General features: G+C 40.1%; 1 protein-coding gene and 1 pseudogene across 2 annotated transcripts in view; both read left to right on the forward strand.

Annotated features, from left to right (window-relative positions):
- Window positions 1-2,332: 2,332 nt before the first annotated feature.
- LOC115510302 lies at window positions 2,333-4,960 on the forward strand (annotated as a pseudogene).
- The window catches only part of LOC115510275 (integrator complex subunit 6), an 88,440-nt gene continuing 76,176 nt past the window's right edge, over window positions 4,819-17,082 (forward strand). For both annotated transcript variants that reach the window (XM_030309943.2, XM_030309934.2), the window contains exon 1: window positions 4,819-4,956. The gene's annotated coding sequence lies outside the window, so the exon portion shown is untranslated. The remainder of the gene's footprint in view (window positions 4,957-17,082) is intronic.

Consider the following 17,082-nt stretch of genomic DNA (forward strand, 5'->3'; position numbering starts at 1 on the left):
GTCACTAAGAATAAACTTGGCCTATTTCACAATTCTGTCTAGGGACCACTCGTCAATGCTTCCTGGTTTCTGATTGCCTCTTGATTTGCTGCCTATATATGTCCTGATTTCTTTCTTGTTCTGCCTCTGGCCTTGCCTTCCAGCACTTCTGGGCTTCTGAACTGGAAACCTGGTCTTTGATCTCAGAAACCATCATAAGCACAGGTTCTGGTTCTATGCTCTAGGTTGGCTCTTTGGACTTGGCGCTCCTGATCTTTGCATCTAACACTGTCTCTACCATACATCTCCATTTATGACAATCTGCCAACTCCACTGAGTCAGGGAAGAAAGAGCCATGATGTCTCCATAGGAAATGATTTCAAATAACTATAACAGGGAAAGTCATTATTAATGCATGCTCATGTACTTCAGTAGTTGAGTTTGATTTCCTTCAAACACTGCTTTGTACTTACTACCCCAACTAAGAACTGTAATTTATATGGAAAAAAAAATCCTTAGTCTGGAATAAAGGCCCTCTACTGTCTAGATCTGACCTACCTTTCTGGATCTTAATACTATTCTTCACATACCTAGTGCTCCAGCTCAGCTGAACTACAACTGTTTCCCCAGGAAGCCCCTGGCACTGCTGTTAGCTTCCTTTCTTCGCTACATTTTCAATGTCGAAAAGGACTTTTTCATCAGCAGCTGCCTCTTGCTTTACCCACATATTCAAATCCTACCAATTCTTTGAAGCAGTGTTTCTCAAACCTGAGTAATGCAAAGGAAATTCCTGTCATTCTAGAGAATACATATTAGGATAGGCAGGAGTCCATGGACCAGCTTGTAAACAGAAGGCCAATTCTATGAAAATCTTTCATTTGCAAATTATCACTTTGAAAGAAAAATGTTGTCTTTACAACTGGTGTAACAATTTGTATATTGTCATTAAAATGAAAACACACATTTTAAAGTCTCAAAGAACTCTTGATTTTTTATCTCCAGATCTAGGATCTCAGAGAAATGTGGCTTTAAGGAACATCTTAAATATACTGGCCCTGGAAAATGTTCATCACCCAAGGGTAATACATTTTTCTCTTTTCTGAATTATTTAGCATCTAATCACTCTCTGCCCTGTAGTAGCTAATAATACGTATGTAGTATTTTTCTAAAAAAAACCATAAGCTCTTTGAAGGCAGGGGCCACATTTTAGTCATTTTAAAACTCCACTGGTCCTCAGCAAATATTGGATGTAAGACCTGTATTCCATCTTATTTTGTAGTCCAAATCTCTTAAAAATCTCTCTCTTCTGTCGTACATACTCACAGAACAGCGTATGACTGAAACAGCCCTACTATAAATTCATAAGAAGTTCAGAGGTTGTCCTAAGTATTAGGAAAAAGTCCAAGTTATGAAACTCAAGATTTTAAAAAAGTGCTACAAAACCGGTCTCTTTTGTGTTGAGACTGATAGGAACAATTTCATTAAATGATCAGCAGGCAAATAAGAATTTCAGGATAAAAAAATCGAAATGCAAGACTAGCAGGAGAGGCCCTAAAGACATCTACATAGTCTTTATAAGGGTTGTGTGTCTCTAACACACAGGCACGGTCTTCAGTTTTTCAACTAGTATATTTGAGTGAACAGTGTTCCTCGGACATTTAGGAAAGGATTCATTACTTCGGGCAGGGTGAATAGGGGTTTCGTTTAACCAAGAACGACTTCCCGCATACATTATTCGGAACCAGTCTTAGACACAGCATGCAGTGAAAGGGAAGAGCACTGGCAGGATTATGAGGAACCCACTCTGTCACCTAGGCAAGCTGAAATCAGTTTTTCCATTTAAAACGAGTTCTTGGTCTACGGTTTTCTAAGGTCCCTTTTAACTCTGAAATTGACGTTCTTTGGTCCTAAGAAAAACTCGGCTTGACAAGAGGTTATTTGGTGAATCGTTTTTCCCCCCCGAGAATAAAAAGCGCAACAAACTGTTTATCGATATTGAGTCTTTCCCCATGTCCTTTAAAGGGCTGAGTTAGGAAAACAGAAGGTTAGTCCTCTTTTTGTTGGGTCCTCCACCGAGAGCTCCTGGTGGTGTGCTCTGGGTCCAGCCCTCACCCTAGGTCGCTCCCCAAGGCCCGAGCGAGACTGCGGGCGAAGCTGGCCTCTCATCCCCACTCCCCGCCGGGATCGGGTGGGACTGGCGGAGATTAGTCCCATGGTCATAAACAACCTACTCACTTCCACTCCCCCGCCCCGGGCCCGCCCGCGCAGGGGGCCGGCCCTCCCAGGCACAAGGATCCTCCCTCCGGCGACCCGAGGCCCACGGAGCCTCTCCTCGCAGGGAAGAACCGCGCGGGCCAGACCCCTTCTAAGCGGGTATTTGATACTTTACCTCATCCCCTCCTCACTCGCCCACCGGGGGAAGGGGTTTGATACAGCGACCTCGCCAGGGGAGGTGAGGCCAGCCTCCATTTCCCTTCCTCCGACCCCTATCACCTCCAACAGCCAAGGAGAGGCCAGCGGCACTGACGCGCAGACTCACATCCGCGGCCGCCCCGCGCGCGAGCCGCGGCCCCCCTCCCCCACGCCCGGTCTTTCCGCGGGTCGGTCCCGCCCCTTCCCGGAGCCCGCCTCCGCGTCTGCTGGCCCGACTGCTCGTCACATTGCGCTCGCTCTCAGCGCGCACCCGATGCCCCGCCTCCGCGCGTGTCAATAACTGTTCCCGGAGCAGGCCTACAAGCTTCCCCCGCCCCTGAGCTGTTTGAATATGCTAATGAGAAGCTTGGGATTAGCCAATAGTGAGACGGGGCGGTGCGTCACGTGGCTCGAGGACGTGTCAAGGGGCGGAGCCTCTGCAGACCCTGCCCGAGTTAAAACCGGAGTGTGAGAGAGAAAGAAAAGCGCTTCAGTAGCCGAGGCAGGGCTGAGGAAAGTGGTGACAACCGCCGGGGTGCGGAGGGAGTCCCTGAAACTTCTCCCAACAGCACCAGGGCCAATCTCCCCTCAGCCCACCTCCCCTCTTCGCCAGCTCCCAGGTCCCCACTCCCTGCACCGGGGGTGGGGTGGGGGAGCCAGGCCCGTCTCCCGCTGGGACACACACAGGGGCCGGGAGCGGGGACGGGACCCCCGAGGCGGGGGGACGGACGGACCGACCGACAGACAGACGGCCGGGGCGCCGCCCCAGCGGGCATGGCAGGCAGGAGGAGGCGGAGGCGGGGGTACGACGGGGAGGACTGGGTCCTGGGGAGTTTCCTCTCACATATCGGGGGAGAAACTCCCGCAGCCGGAGGAAAGACCCAGACGGTGTTTTCCTCCCGGGGGCCGCGCTCCCCCGCCCCGCGTAGCGGCGGTCGCCGCCGCCGCACCGGCGCCCTCCACCTCTACCATCTCCTCTTTCTCCACCGCGGGCCCCGGTGTCCCCGGCCAGCACTATGCCCATCTTACTGTTCCTGATAGACACGTCTGCCTCTATGAACCAGCGCAGCCATCTGGGCACCACCTACCTGGACACGGCCAAAGGCGCGGTAGAGACCTTCATGAAGGTACCGACTGACCGAGCCCGGGCGGCGACCCGGGCCCGGCGACCCACGGGCGGCAGGGGTGGGGGGGAGGGTGGCCGGGGGCGGCGAGGCGGAGGTGTCGGGGACCTGACTGCGGGAGCTGCCGGGCTCGGGGACCCCCTCCCCCACCGCGACGGGCGGGCGGGCGGGGCGCGATGCGAGCCGGGCTCGGCCCAGGCCGGGCTCCAGGCGGTGTGTGGGGGCCGATCTGTGTGTGGGGGGCGGTGTGGAGGGGTGCCGCATGCTGTGTGCGGTACTGTTTGGGGGGGGGGGGGGGGGGGCCGCTCGGCGCCCCTTCGCATCGTAACCTCGCTTCTGTGCTTCCCTCTCGCCCGCCCTGTTCCTTCTCCTGTCCCCCACCCGCTCTCCCGCAGCTCCGTGCCCGGGACCCTGCCAGCAGAGGAGACAGGTATATGCTGGTCACTTTCGAAGAGCCGCCCTATGCTATCAAGGTAACAGCCCTCGACCCTCCCCCTTCCCTTCCCTGTTCCTTCCTCGCTCGCCCTCCCCGCCCCCCCATTCACCCTCATTATGCTCCCCTCCCCCACCCGCTGTGCTCCAGGGCGCTGAGGTCTTTTCCCCTGCGGGCTCCCACCCACTCCCCCGCTCCGGGAGTCCTGGCGCGGCGCGGAGTCGCTGGGCCACCGCCGTCCCCTCCCCAGCCCGGCCCGGCGGTGGCGGCGGCGGCGGCGGCGGCGGCGGCGCTGCGATCAACATGGCCGACATTTCCCCTCCGCGGCGTGAGCGGCAGCAATGAACTGTGGGGGATATTTATTCAAGTTAGCCCCAGTGACAGCCGGGCCCGGCCGCGCCGAGCCCGGGTTTGCATTAAAGGGACTCGGCCGGGGCTCGGCCGCGTCGCCCTGGTTGGCGAGCGAGCCGGGTGGGGGGCTGCGGAGCTTGGTGTTCGGATTCTTCCTCACAGGGCCGCGGGCCAGTGGGACAGCTGCAGGTTAACTCAGAAGTCCTGCCCACTTCTGCTTTCCACCAATACCTTTTGCATGCCCAAATCTTGGTAGTAGGTTCGGGAGTAAATTTCCCAGGGAAGTTATAAAGTATTAAGGCTGTTAGCCACCAAAAGCTGTAGAGCCAGCAGGTTTATCCTTGGCACCTTTGAAGAGAGTTTCCTTGGCTAGTGATACGGTATTAAACGGTAATCTAACCATACTGTAAAGTGAAGCAAAGCAGCTCCTTGGCGAACGGCATATTGTAACGGCCGCCCATGTGTACATGGCTTTAAGGATGAAAAAAAAATTCTTACATTTTCTTTACAGGCCGGATGGAAAGAAAACCATGCAACGTTTATGAATGAACTGAAAACCTTCAGGCTGAAGGACTTACGACTCTGGCCAATCCCTAAGGACAGCTTTTGATTTATTAAATTTAAATAGATTAGTACTGGCATAGACAACTATGGCAGGTAGGTTGAATATTAAGGTGGAAAACAGTTGATTTTTCTTTTTGTGGAGAAACACTGTCAAGTCCAAAACCTATATAACATGAAATACAAGTATGAAGCATTTCAGATTAAAGTACGATATGCACTAATACAAAAGTGAAACTGACCATATTTTTACTGCTTTAAAGCCCTCATTTTTTTTTTTCTTAAATGTATTTGTATTCAGAATTAGAGTCTGAATTTTATGCTGTAGCATTGACATGAATTGGTTTTAATCCCTTGAAGTTCACTCAGGTTATAAAAGGGGAAAACTTTCTGCCTCACCACGCTCAGTTTCTGTGATAATCTACCCACAGACAATTGTGCAACTCCTGCAGTGACTTCTGGACACTAGTTGACTAGTGGTTTTCATTTTTTTATTAGTAAAAACATCAGAGGAATTTTTGTTTTTGTCGGGGTTTAATTTAACCATATTTTATAGTTATTCTGAAAGGTAAGATTTTCATTGGCGTGCAGTAAACTGAGTACATAACATTTTTCAGCTGTTGAAGCATCCACAGTAAGCATCTATGCAGGAAGAATTCTGAATTCGCTTCTGAATTAAATCATGGGTCCAGAGGCTGTTATTATTTTTGAACTCCATACTTTTGGAAAAGAGGCTTTTTGAATTTTCTTTATCTACCCCCCCCCCCCCCCCTATGATGGTTCACTATGAAATAAGGCAAAGTAGTCCGTTGTAATTTTTGAGATTGCTGGCCAGGAAAATTAAAGATACTGGTGAATGTGTAATGTTACACATAACAAAGGAATATTAGTTCCAAGTTCAATTTTTAAGTTGTAGTGCAGAAACATTATTGCCACAAATGATACATTTAGGAATACATTTTGTTCTTTTCTCAAGGTCCATGAGCCACAATTTCATGAGTTTGACAAATTTCAGGAAAATTTCCAGTGATTATAACTTTTGGTTGCTTTATATAGGAAGAAACAGAATTATTCCCTTGTTTTAAAATGTTTATGCTTTGCTTAGTGGTACCTATTGGGCACCTAAACATTTTTGGAAATGGCTGAATATAATCCTATAGCATTTAAGTATACATGATTCAGAGTCATTTTGTTCTAGTTCTACTGAATTGCACCTCCATTGTTTAATTCAGTAAATGCTTATTTACTCTACCCTGTTTTATTTTGCAATATTTGTAATTTAGGTAGGTTTGTCATGAACTTTTCTGCCAAGAATCTGTAAATAGATTTCTTACCCTTTTCTATTTCTTTGTTATATGTAGTGATATACAGGCCTATTGGTGAAGGTTTTGATCCAAGCTTCTTTGAGTTCAAAGACAAATTTGAAACTTGCCATTATTTGGTTACTCTTAATTTGGTTGTCCGGGTGTCAATGTATGGAAGAACTATTTCCTATTTCTCTGCATCATATTTCATAAGGCATTTACACACATTTACCTCCTGCCACCTATTAAAAATATTTCTTAGGGTGCTTCTTTAGAGAAGCTGATTGTCGTGGAGAGGCTGAGGACATTTGCAATTTAAACTTGTATTTTCCTTTTCCCAGTTGCCATCTTCCACCAGAGAATGCTTAAGTTCTTATCTGTAAAGCGTATGATGTTTGAGGTTGAAGGTGGTCCTGCTGGGCTGTTACCACTTTGACCAAGAGAAGAGCCTGGAGATTAGGATGTTTTTGCATGTTCGGATTTATTAATTCAAGAAGGGGGAGGGATAATGCTTCTCAGTTATTTTGATGAGTAAGCAAGGATGCATGGAGTAGTACTAGTGCTTATGTCCTGAATTGGCACATAAAATGACACTAGCATTAAATAATTGAGGAAGCCATAATTTTCAAATGAAAATGAGGTAAAGCACTTAATTAGAAGAAACATCTTCCCAGAGATATTTCTCACATAAGTCTTTATTTCGCTGATTTAAATCTTACACATTTTCTGTTAAAGAATAGATTATCAAGAATTTTGGATGTCTCAAATATTTAACACTAAATATAGTTCATGTATTTTCTTTGTTAAGAGTACTTTGTGTTTGCCTGTTTCTGTGGAATAGTTTTATTCCGTAACCTCAGTGTTTTTACATAAATACTTCCCCTTTCATACTCTACAAGGATCTGTAGGACCCACAGTACTAAATACTTGTATATAATTTTAGTACGTGAAAGGAAACGAGATAACGTGAGCTAGATGAAAGGGACAGAGCATATTTTTAGAGAGCATCTAAAAACATTTATGTACATTTCTGAATGACTTTCTTAAATACCTAAATGTGGATGTATATGTATGTATATTAGATACCCCCATAGCTACTCCCTCCCCACATACATGTACATATGTGATTTTCCATAACTAATCCCAAGGGTATTTTCAATGTCTGTATTGCTTGTGTTAAGTTAGTAAGTATATCTACAAATAAATCGTCTTTGAGATGTTAGTAATTAGGATATTAACAGAATTTGTAGGGTGTAAGTAAGGTTAAGTAGCTGAGAAAAAAACGCATCTTGGTGATTGTTTTCTTCAAGCACTTTGGATATCCCAGTAAAAACTTCCTTGCGTATAGAAGTCCGTATAAATATTTCATTTTGAAAATCTGTACCATTTGCTGATATTCTGCAATCATGGAACAAAGTATAGCTCTTTCTAGTCTTTTCCTTGGATATTATAGCAACACTTAAATTGCTTATCATTGCAGCTAAATGTGACACATGTGTTTTTTACATGTATTCACCAGAGTTTCAAATAATGCTGATCTTTTGAGAACCACGGAAAATCTGATGAAGAGAATCCTTTGAGCAGTACCTAAAAGCAGATACAATATGTGTTTAATTTTTTAAAGGATTTTCAACGCCAAGTTTTTACCTCATTTGAAAAATAGTAACTTTTTAGACAAGATCAAATTGAATGAATCTTAGGGAGAAGAATTTTAACCAGTTTATTCTTCAGCATAAATATTTGTGAACTTAGCAAATTCAGGTAGAGTTCTAATACTACTTTTTTCCTTTTACGTAGGCAGTGTCTATTTAGTACTAAGGTAGTACAAAATACAGGCTTCTCTTGTAATGTTGGTGAAGTAATGAAAACTTGATTCCCATTGGGTTTTTTGTTTCCCTTAGGCTGTCAAGAAATATATTACCAGTAGTTTTGTATTTATTGACCTGTCGACATTTTTTTCAAAAGAAAGTAGATTTTTGTACTGGAACGTGCTTCTGTGCTGAGTATGAACTGGAAAGAGTGGTGAATGGTATTTTGTAAAATTTTTAAGTCCATGAACTTTTTTTCCTAATTTTTAAATTGTGGTTAAAAAAAAAAAAAAAAAGAAAACCCACATAATACCAAATTTACCATCTTAACCATTGTTTGTTGCTTGTTCGTTTATTTAAGTAATCTCTATAACCGTGTGGGGCTGAACTCAACCCAGAAATCAAGAGTCCCCTGGTCTGCCTGCTGTCTTAATCATTTTAGGTGTACAATTTGGTAGTATTAAGTATATTCACACTGTTTTGCAACCAGTCTCCAGAACTTTTTCATCTTTCATAACTGAAACTTTATACCAGTTGAACATAACTTATTTTTTCCTCCCTCCAGTCCCTGACAACCACAATTCTAATTTCTATCTCTATTTGAATACTCTAGAGATGCCTTATATAAATGGAATCATACAGTGTTAGTCATTTTGTGACTGGCTTATTTCACTTAGCATAATGTCTTCACCATTCATCGCTGTGGTAGCTTATTTCAAGATTTATACTCCCTCTTAGGACCCGAATAATTTTCATTGTATGTATATACCACGTTTTGCATATCCATTCATCCGTGATGGACTTTTGGGTTTCCACCTCTTGGCTATTTTGAATACTGCTATGAACAAGGTGTGCAAATGTCTCTCTGAGATCCTGCTTTCAATTCTTTTGAATATACACCCTGAAGTGGAATTGCTGGATCCTGTAATTTTATTAAATTTTTGAAAAACTCCTCTATTTTGCATAGTGGTTGCAATTGTTTTATATTCCCACTAACAGGGCACAAGAATTGCAATTTCTCCACATGCTTGTCAACACTATTTTCTGTTTTTCTGATTTGGGCCATCATAATAGATATAAGTGATATCTTACTGGTTTATTTGCATTTGCCCAATTATTTATATTGAGCATCTGTTCATATGCTCGTTGGTCATTTGTATATTGGTTTCGGAGAAACGTCTGTTTAAGTTCTTTGCTCATTTTTTAATTAAGTTATTTGGTTTTTGTTGTCGTTGAGTTGTGGGAGTTCTTTAAATATTTTGGATATTAACCCCTTACCAGATACGTGATTTGCAAGTTTTTCTCCCATTTCATGGGTTCCCTTTTCACTCTTGATTGTGTCCTTTGATGACAGAAGTTTTAATTGTTGATGGAGTCCAGTTTAATTTTTCTTTTGTTGCCTATGCTTTTGGTATCCTCTCCAAGAAATCATTGCCAAACCCAATGTCTCTGAAGCTTTCCCCCTACATTTTCTTTTAGGAGTTTTAGTTTTAGGTCTTGCATTCAAGTTTTTAATCCATTTTGACTTAATTTTTGTATATGGTATATGGTAAGGGTCCAACTTCATTCTTCTGCCTGTGGACATCTGGTGTTCCTAGCACCATTTGTTTGAAGAGACTCTCCTTTCCCCCATTGAAAGGCTTTGGCCAGTCCTTGAACTTCTTATAAACCTCTTAAACTTATCTTCAATAATTTTTATTGGCTCATAATTCTTACTGATGGATAGGGGACTCTACAGTCAAATTTGCTTAAAAGTTTTTTCTCTCCATCTTTTTTAACTGGATAAAAGAAGCACAATGGCCAGGAATGTGAAAATTGGAATCCCAGTCCTGACCTTGATACTGAATTACTGTGTAACATGCTTGACCACCCTGTGCCTCTGCTTCTTCATATTCCAGATTACTAATAACTAAGCCATTGTACTGTTATTATAGAAATGATTAGAGGTGTAAATGGGATGGTATATTAAAAATGTACTTTCAAACTTGTCAAGTGCCAAGGAGACACAAAGCTTTCTTTTTTCCCTCAATAGGTTAGTTTGTTTACCTCTAGTTTTCTGTTATTTTTTGACCTTAAATTTGAAATTTTGATTATAAAAATGTGGTGATTTTTAAAGCAGAATTTTATTACATGCTTTGAAATCTAACAGCCTATTAAATATGTATTTTTTTTTCCCTTGGGCTTTGTATTGCTTCCTGAGAAAGCAGTGTGGAAAGTAAATACTATCACTTGGCCGAGTTGTCTTAATGGCAGTTGATAAATATGACGAAGCATAGGGATGGTTTATAAGGTTCAGATAAGTCAGAAAGTCATTCTTTTTTGTAGGAATACAAGTTAGAGAAGAAGGGACCTTTATGTAGAACAAAAGCACATGTTGTAGGATTCTCTCAAATGGGAGCTCCCCCTAGTGCGTTTAAGATGAGATTTACACAAGTTTGTTTTGCAAGGGACGTTTGAGGAACACCTCTGTCGAGTATATCAAGGGATATTTTAATAAGAAGGTTTGAGCTTAAAGTAGCATGAAGTGGGTATGATTTATTTCCTATTGAGTATTAGTTTTAAAGGTGGTAATTTAAATGAAAAATTTTAAGACCTAGATTTTATTTTCTTTGAAAACACTTACTGTCACTTTTCTTCATAATTTATGCTCTAAATCTGTTTTCTGAAGGATCAAAAAATTGCTTTGTCATGATCTTTCAAAAGAAAATGAAAAAGGATATCCAAAGGACATTATTGCATTCTTAATTAGAAATTACTGTGTAATTCTTACTATGTAAGAAATTATAAGTATAAAAAGCAAAAAATAATAGGTTTTACTTCTTCAAAGAGAATTTTATTTTCCCTTCATGCAAGGGAATGTCAATAATTACATATTAAATTATGTACAACTGAAAATTAAAAGGCTGGGAACAAATGTAATATTTGAATGAAAGAATTCTACTTTTCAAGTATTTTAAGTTGATTTAAGGTCATTTGTGGTCAGGAGTAAGGAGAGAACTGTTTAGACACGTTCATGTCATAGGTTTCTACAAAGAGATTGTGCAACATTTTATAACTTGAAATTTCTTTAAATGTTTAAAATAACCCTTAGCCAATATAACCCTTCACTCAAGTTTCTAACGTATATGTAAAATCATCTTGGTGGTCTTTTTTCATTTGCTTCAGCAGTGCCCATATGTTACTAGTCCTGTGTTCTTTCATTTAAAAAAAAGTATTGCCCTTATGTAAACTTAATTTTTATTTAGCAGTGTTATTAATTTTCTTAATTTAAACATGGTCCCAGACCATAGACAAAATACTAAAGTTTTTTGTTTCTGTTTTAGTTTGTCAGAAGAAGCAGATTCTTTTTCCCCCAACTTTTTTATTGAGGTACAACTTAAATACACAAATCTTAAGTGTGAAGCTTAGTGAATTTTTATATACGTTCTTGAGAACAAGATTGAACTTTTGTATCTCCTGACAGAAATTTTCATTGGACTTATGTATCATTATGACTTTTGTTTTATGGGACTTTAGAATTGCAAGTCCTGTTAGAAGTTTACTCCATCTCCTCATTCTATACATGAAGAAAGTAAAGCCCAGAAAGTTTAGAAGGCTGATTTCTTACACTTATGAAATATTTTAAAAAGATTAAAAATTGGCTATGGAACAGTTATACAGATTTTTTTATTAGCAACTTGTATGTTATTAAGAACAAATTTTATTTACAAGTGTAACCAGTAGATATAAGTCCCTTTTTAGGGGTATGTCTGTGGTTCTCTACTGGAATATGCTTTCTTTCATTTCCTCTGGTGAAAACCAGGCAATTCATTTTGCCAGTTTGTTACATTTAGCCTTTCTTGTAACACTATGAAAATACTGTTATATGCAGTTGGAGTTCCTCCCCACTCCCTTGGAAAAAAGTTAATATGAACGTTGGGGGCCCTGGGGTGGCTCAGTTGATTAAGCGTCCTACTTTCTGGTCATGATCTTGCGATTCATGGGTTCGAGTCCCGTGTCGGGCTCTGTGCTGACAGCTCAGAACCTGGAGCCTGCTTCAGATTCTGTTTCTGTCTCTATCTGCCCCTTCCCTGCTCACACTGGGGAGGGGGCAGAGAGGGAGAGGGAGTGAGAGAGAGAGAATATGAGAGAGAATCCCAAGCAGGCTCCTCACTGTCAGTGTGGATTTGCTATGGAGCTCTTTGCGGGGCTCAGATTCCCAAACTGTGAGATCACGACCTGAGTGAGCCAAAATCAAGAGTTGGATGCTTAGCCTACCAAGCCACTTAGGCGCTCAGATATAAGTAATTTTGAAAGCCTCTTAGCATCGTCTTTTAAGATTTAGAAAACTCTGATTGGTTCTATCTGTTCCCACTCCATCCGTGAGTTCCAGGCCAGTCATGTAACCTCTCAGCCTCAGTTTCCTCATTAGGAAGATGAGGTGAAAGGATCTATGCTGCAGGATTGTGGTGAAGATGAAGTGGTATGGAATGTAATTTATTGTAACACTTACTCTCATTTTTATGAATTTCCTTTTATTTGCATTTTAAAGACTGGAATTGTGGGCACATGGTATGTTATACAGCTTTTTTCAGTATAAGCAGTGTGGTACAGAAAGAACTGCTTCATTAGAACTGGTCGTGCCTGGCTCTGCCACTAACTAGCTTAGGCTGTATTGACAAGTCCCCTTAGCCTCACTGAACTTCAAATCACTTATCCACAAAATGGTGAAAATAGCATAATTCTTGGGAATTTTTGTAAGAACTAGAAATATTAGTCATTTAGCAAAGTGCCTGTTTGGCACATGGTAGGAACTCAGATGACAATGATTAACTGTCGTGCCCAATGTTATGTTAAACACGTAACAGGGCAAAGCTTTGTAATCCAAAACCTTTGACAGAAGTTCCATAACCCAACATATATCTATCATAAACATCGTAAGAAGCTAGAATTAGCTAGCCAGTATTTCCAGCTAATGTAAAATTTTGTGCCATAAGGAACAAACATAATGGTTTTGGCTTTAAATTGAAGCTCCAAAAATATTTTCCCCTTGGTGTTGAAAAGTTTTTTCTCCAAAATCTCTATTTCTTGTTCAAAAACAGTTTGATACATGTTTAATTTAATAAGCAAACATGTTTTTCGATTTTCAGAGAAAGAAGGTTTTAATTTTTTGAGGAAACTTAGATCTGAGTCCATTTCTAGGGCTTTGTAAATAGTATATTTTAGAATACGAGTTGGTGTTGGTTGGGATGGGGTGGAGGGAGGATGTTCTTGTACAGAAGAAAGGTCAAATGTGAAATGTTATGATCCCTTTTATTATTTGTAATGTAGATTTATGTGGGAAAAATAGGATAAGCCTAGGAAGGATTTTTTTCTATATGATAATAGTTCTTTTTTAGAGCATACGTGATCTAAAATCCGATGATTGGTATAGTGAGGTATAGTTGCACATAAGAAAATATTTTAACATAAGAATCTTACAATTAAGAGGATTATTTGTAACCAAAGGACAAATTTATATCAGGCTAGTGATGTCTTATCAAGATTTATTCTTGTTCCTATGCACTCTTGCTTTTTTAATCTGTTCCTTAAAGGGATATGGCATTTTAACATTTTCCATTTTTTGCTTTTGCCTAGATAAGCTGAGAGACTCAATGGTAAAGGTCCTCAGAAGGATTATATTGTCTGACAAACTGTTACAGTGATAAAAACAGTTCTGAGTATGTGAGAAAAAGTAATTGTAGCATTAGCTATTAGTAATGTACTTTGAAACTCCTCAATGGCAGTATTGATGCTGGCATGTTAAAGGAAACCTCGTTAGATATTAGGAAACATCAACAAAGTCTTCTGGTTATTTTGGAGTTTGAACACTGGAAGCATACCAACAATTATTCTGAAAGGATTAAAAACAATAGGTTTTTTTTTTGTTTTGTTTTGTTTTTTAATGTGTATTCATTTTTGAGAGAGAGAACAGAGCGTGAGCTGGGGAGGGGCAGACAGAGAGGGAGACAGAATCCAAAGCAGGCTCCAGGCTTTGAGCTGTCAGCACAGAGCCTAACGCAGGGCTTGAACTCCCTGACCTCGAGATCATGACCTGAGCTGAGGTCTCATGCTTCACCGATTGAGCCACCCAGGCGCCCCAACAATAGATTATTTTTAATCCCCGGAATTGAAGATGATTCTGTGTTCTGTGAAAGGTTAGGCTGCAAACCTCAGTAAGTGATGTTACAAAGGCTCCATCTACAAGATGATGACAGCATTCAGTCCTTTTGGATTATTGAGAGTAAGCAAAATGATGTCTTTGTGGCCTCTGATAATGCCTGAGTTGTGGTAATTCCTGGTCATTTATGTACTTTGGCAGGTAAAAGCTAATGTAAAATTTTGTATTTTTGTTGTACAGTTTTAGTTGTCAATCCATTTCTCAAAGCAGTAAGTTAGAAAAACCAAGAAATTGCATTCAGAAAATTGGGCCTAAATCAGATAATAGAGTAAAAAGTCTTTATATGTTGGAGTGCCTGGTGGCTCACTTGATTAAGTGTCAGACTTGATTAAGTGTCAACTCAGGTCATGATCTTGTGGGTTCGTGGGTTCGAGCCCCATGTTGGGCTTTGTGCTGACAGCTCAGAGTCTGGAGCCTGCTTCAGATTCTGTTGTCTCCTCTCTCTCCCCTTCGCCCACTAACGTGCACATGTGCTCTTTCTCTCTCCCTCTCTCTCAAAAAATGAATGAATATTAAAAAAAATTTTAAAAGGTCTTTATATGTAAATTTTATTGTTAATCCAGAAGGGACAATGTCTAATCTCAAACAACGTTATATTGAATGTAACTCTTAATGTAATAAAAAAAAGAGTCATTCTTAGAGCTTCCATTTTAATGAGCTTAGAGCAACTATCAAAAACGTGTGACAACTATCCAGTCATTCATATGACCTCTGCTTTTTCATGAGGTTCATTTCTAAGGTAAAACCTTTGTGGATTTGTATGTATAGTTAGAAGGGCTTATATACTTTTCTTGGCAAAAGGCCCAAGTATTATGTGGTTAGTTTCTCATTTCCTAAACATGTCACCTATTTTGAAAATTTTAAATCTATAAACACTTGGGAAGGGACTTAGTACTAAGCATCAGTAAATGTTTGAGTCAGAGCCTAGGGAGTACAGAGTACAAATACCTTTTGTAATGGATTTGGAGAAATTTTAATAGTTCCTTCTAAAAAACCTTCTGAAATTGGGTTACCATCAATTCTTTCCTAAAAAGTGAAAATTCATGTTTTTTTTTTTTTTTTACAAAGCAGAGCCCCTTAAAACTAATCTCGAATTATGATTTATCCAATTAAATTATTTTCAGTTGGCCTTCAGCTATAGCACATGGGAAAAAATAGACTGTCAATTTTTCCAAGTGCTTATCATGAATTTTTTTTGCTTTATTAAATTTAATGCTTTATTGCTAACTTTACTGACATGAAACATTTATTAGGCAGTTCCTTCTCATTTTCAGTTGTAGTCATGAAGATACTTACATAGAATGCTGTGGTTGAATTCCATCTTCTGTGTAGGAGAGCTGATGTGTGTGTGAATGATTTTTTTGTGAACATGTGTGGATGTTTAGGAAAAAATAGCTCTTAATAGTTAAAGACATGATTTAACCAGACTTTTGCAAAGGTAATATCTATACATTTGGTGGTAATCAACACCTCAAGGAGATGATTAGTCTGGATAGTATAGGTAGGTCTGTGTGATTTATTGATGTCAAATTAATTTTCAGCATTATTGCTATATATAACTTCATCTGTCTTTGAAAATAGGTTTTCATCCTGGCTTTTTTTTTTCTTTTTCTGCCATGTTTGCAACATGTTTACTATTACATTCATTGCTGGAATTTTTTCCCAAATTAATATTACCTAGTCCATTTAATATAACGAGCATATTAGGTTTTTTTTTATCTAGAATGTTAGTATTTTTTTTAAGTTTATTTATTTTGAGAATGAGAACAAGCAGGGTGAGGGTCAGAAAGAGGGAGGGAGAGGGAATCCCAAGCAGCACATGAGCTCATCCATGCTCAGCACAGAGCCCGACGCAGGGCTTGATCATGACTGTGAGATCATGACCTGACCCAATGTCAAGAGTTGGACACTTAACCTACTGAACCACACAGGTACCCCCCAATTTTTTTTTTTTTTACTGCTATTACTGTTTAAATATTACCAAAACCAGTTATTTATTTGTAGAATAATCTTACTTAAATTTTAGATTCCAGTTCAAATGTAAAACTCAAATTCTGTGAAGTTATTAAATATTTAATATTTTAGACCTATTGAATTTATATTACTGGTTTTTGATGCAGTATTTCTTAGCCCTGTATGTTATGGAGTTTCCTTAACATTTTTGTCCTAAAGTCAAACTGTTCTTCAGTTTCTTACAGTATTTCTTTTTTTCCCCCGTGTTTGTTTATTTTTGAGAAGAAGAGAGCATGATGGGGGAGAGGCAGAGAGAGAATCCCAAGCAGGCTCTGCTGTCAGTGCAGAGCCGACCTGGGGCTCAATCCCATGAACCGTGAGATCACCGACTGAGCCACCAAGGCGCTCCTATAGTATTTCTTACATAATTACTGTTTGGTTTATTAATTGAATCAAATTCTAGGATATTGCTCTTGGTCATTATATTAAAATAAATATATGGGATTCCCCTGGCTTTTTCTTAAGTCTTATTCCATCTGTTTTTAATGATGCTAATATTTTTAACATAAGGAATTATATGGTTAGGTAAAGGAACTGTATTTGTACACAACTGTATAATGGAATTACTTGAAACTAAAAGAATATATATTTTAATGTGGAATTTTAATTGTTTAATTTTGATGTTTTTCTGTAGTATAGACCTTAATTTATTCTAAGATGCTAGGTTTTCATACACTAGCATATTTTTAAAGGTTTATTTCTAGATACTAAGCACATTTTAATTTTGACTACTTGTTTTGAATGTGTAATAAATGCACATGGTTAAAAAGTTCAAGCATTATAGAAAGTTACACAGTTGCTCACTTCCATTGTTCAGAGGCAGCCATGGTTAATCAGTTTGTAATGTATCTTTCAGAGATCTTTTATTTTTTTTTAATCTTTTAAAAAATTTATTATT

Source organism: Lynx canadensis, chromosome A1, assembly GCF_007474595.2.
Source record: "Lynx canadensis isolate LIC74 chromosome A1, mLynCan4.pri.v2, whole genome shotgun sequence".
Classification (NCBI taxonomy): domain Eukaryota; kingdom Metazoa; phylum Chordata; class Mammalia; order Carnivora; family Felidae; genus Lynx; species Lynx canadensis.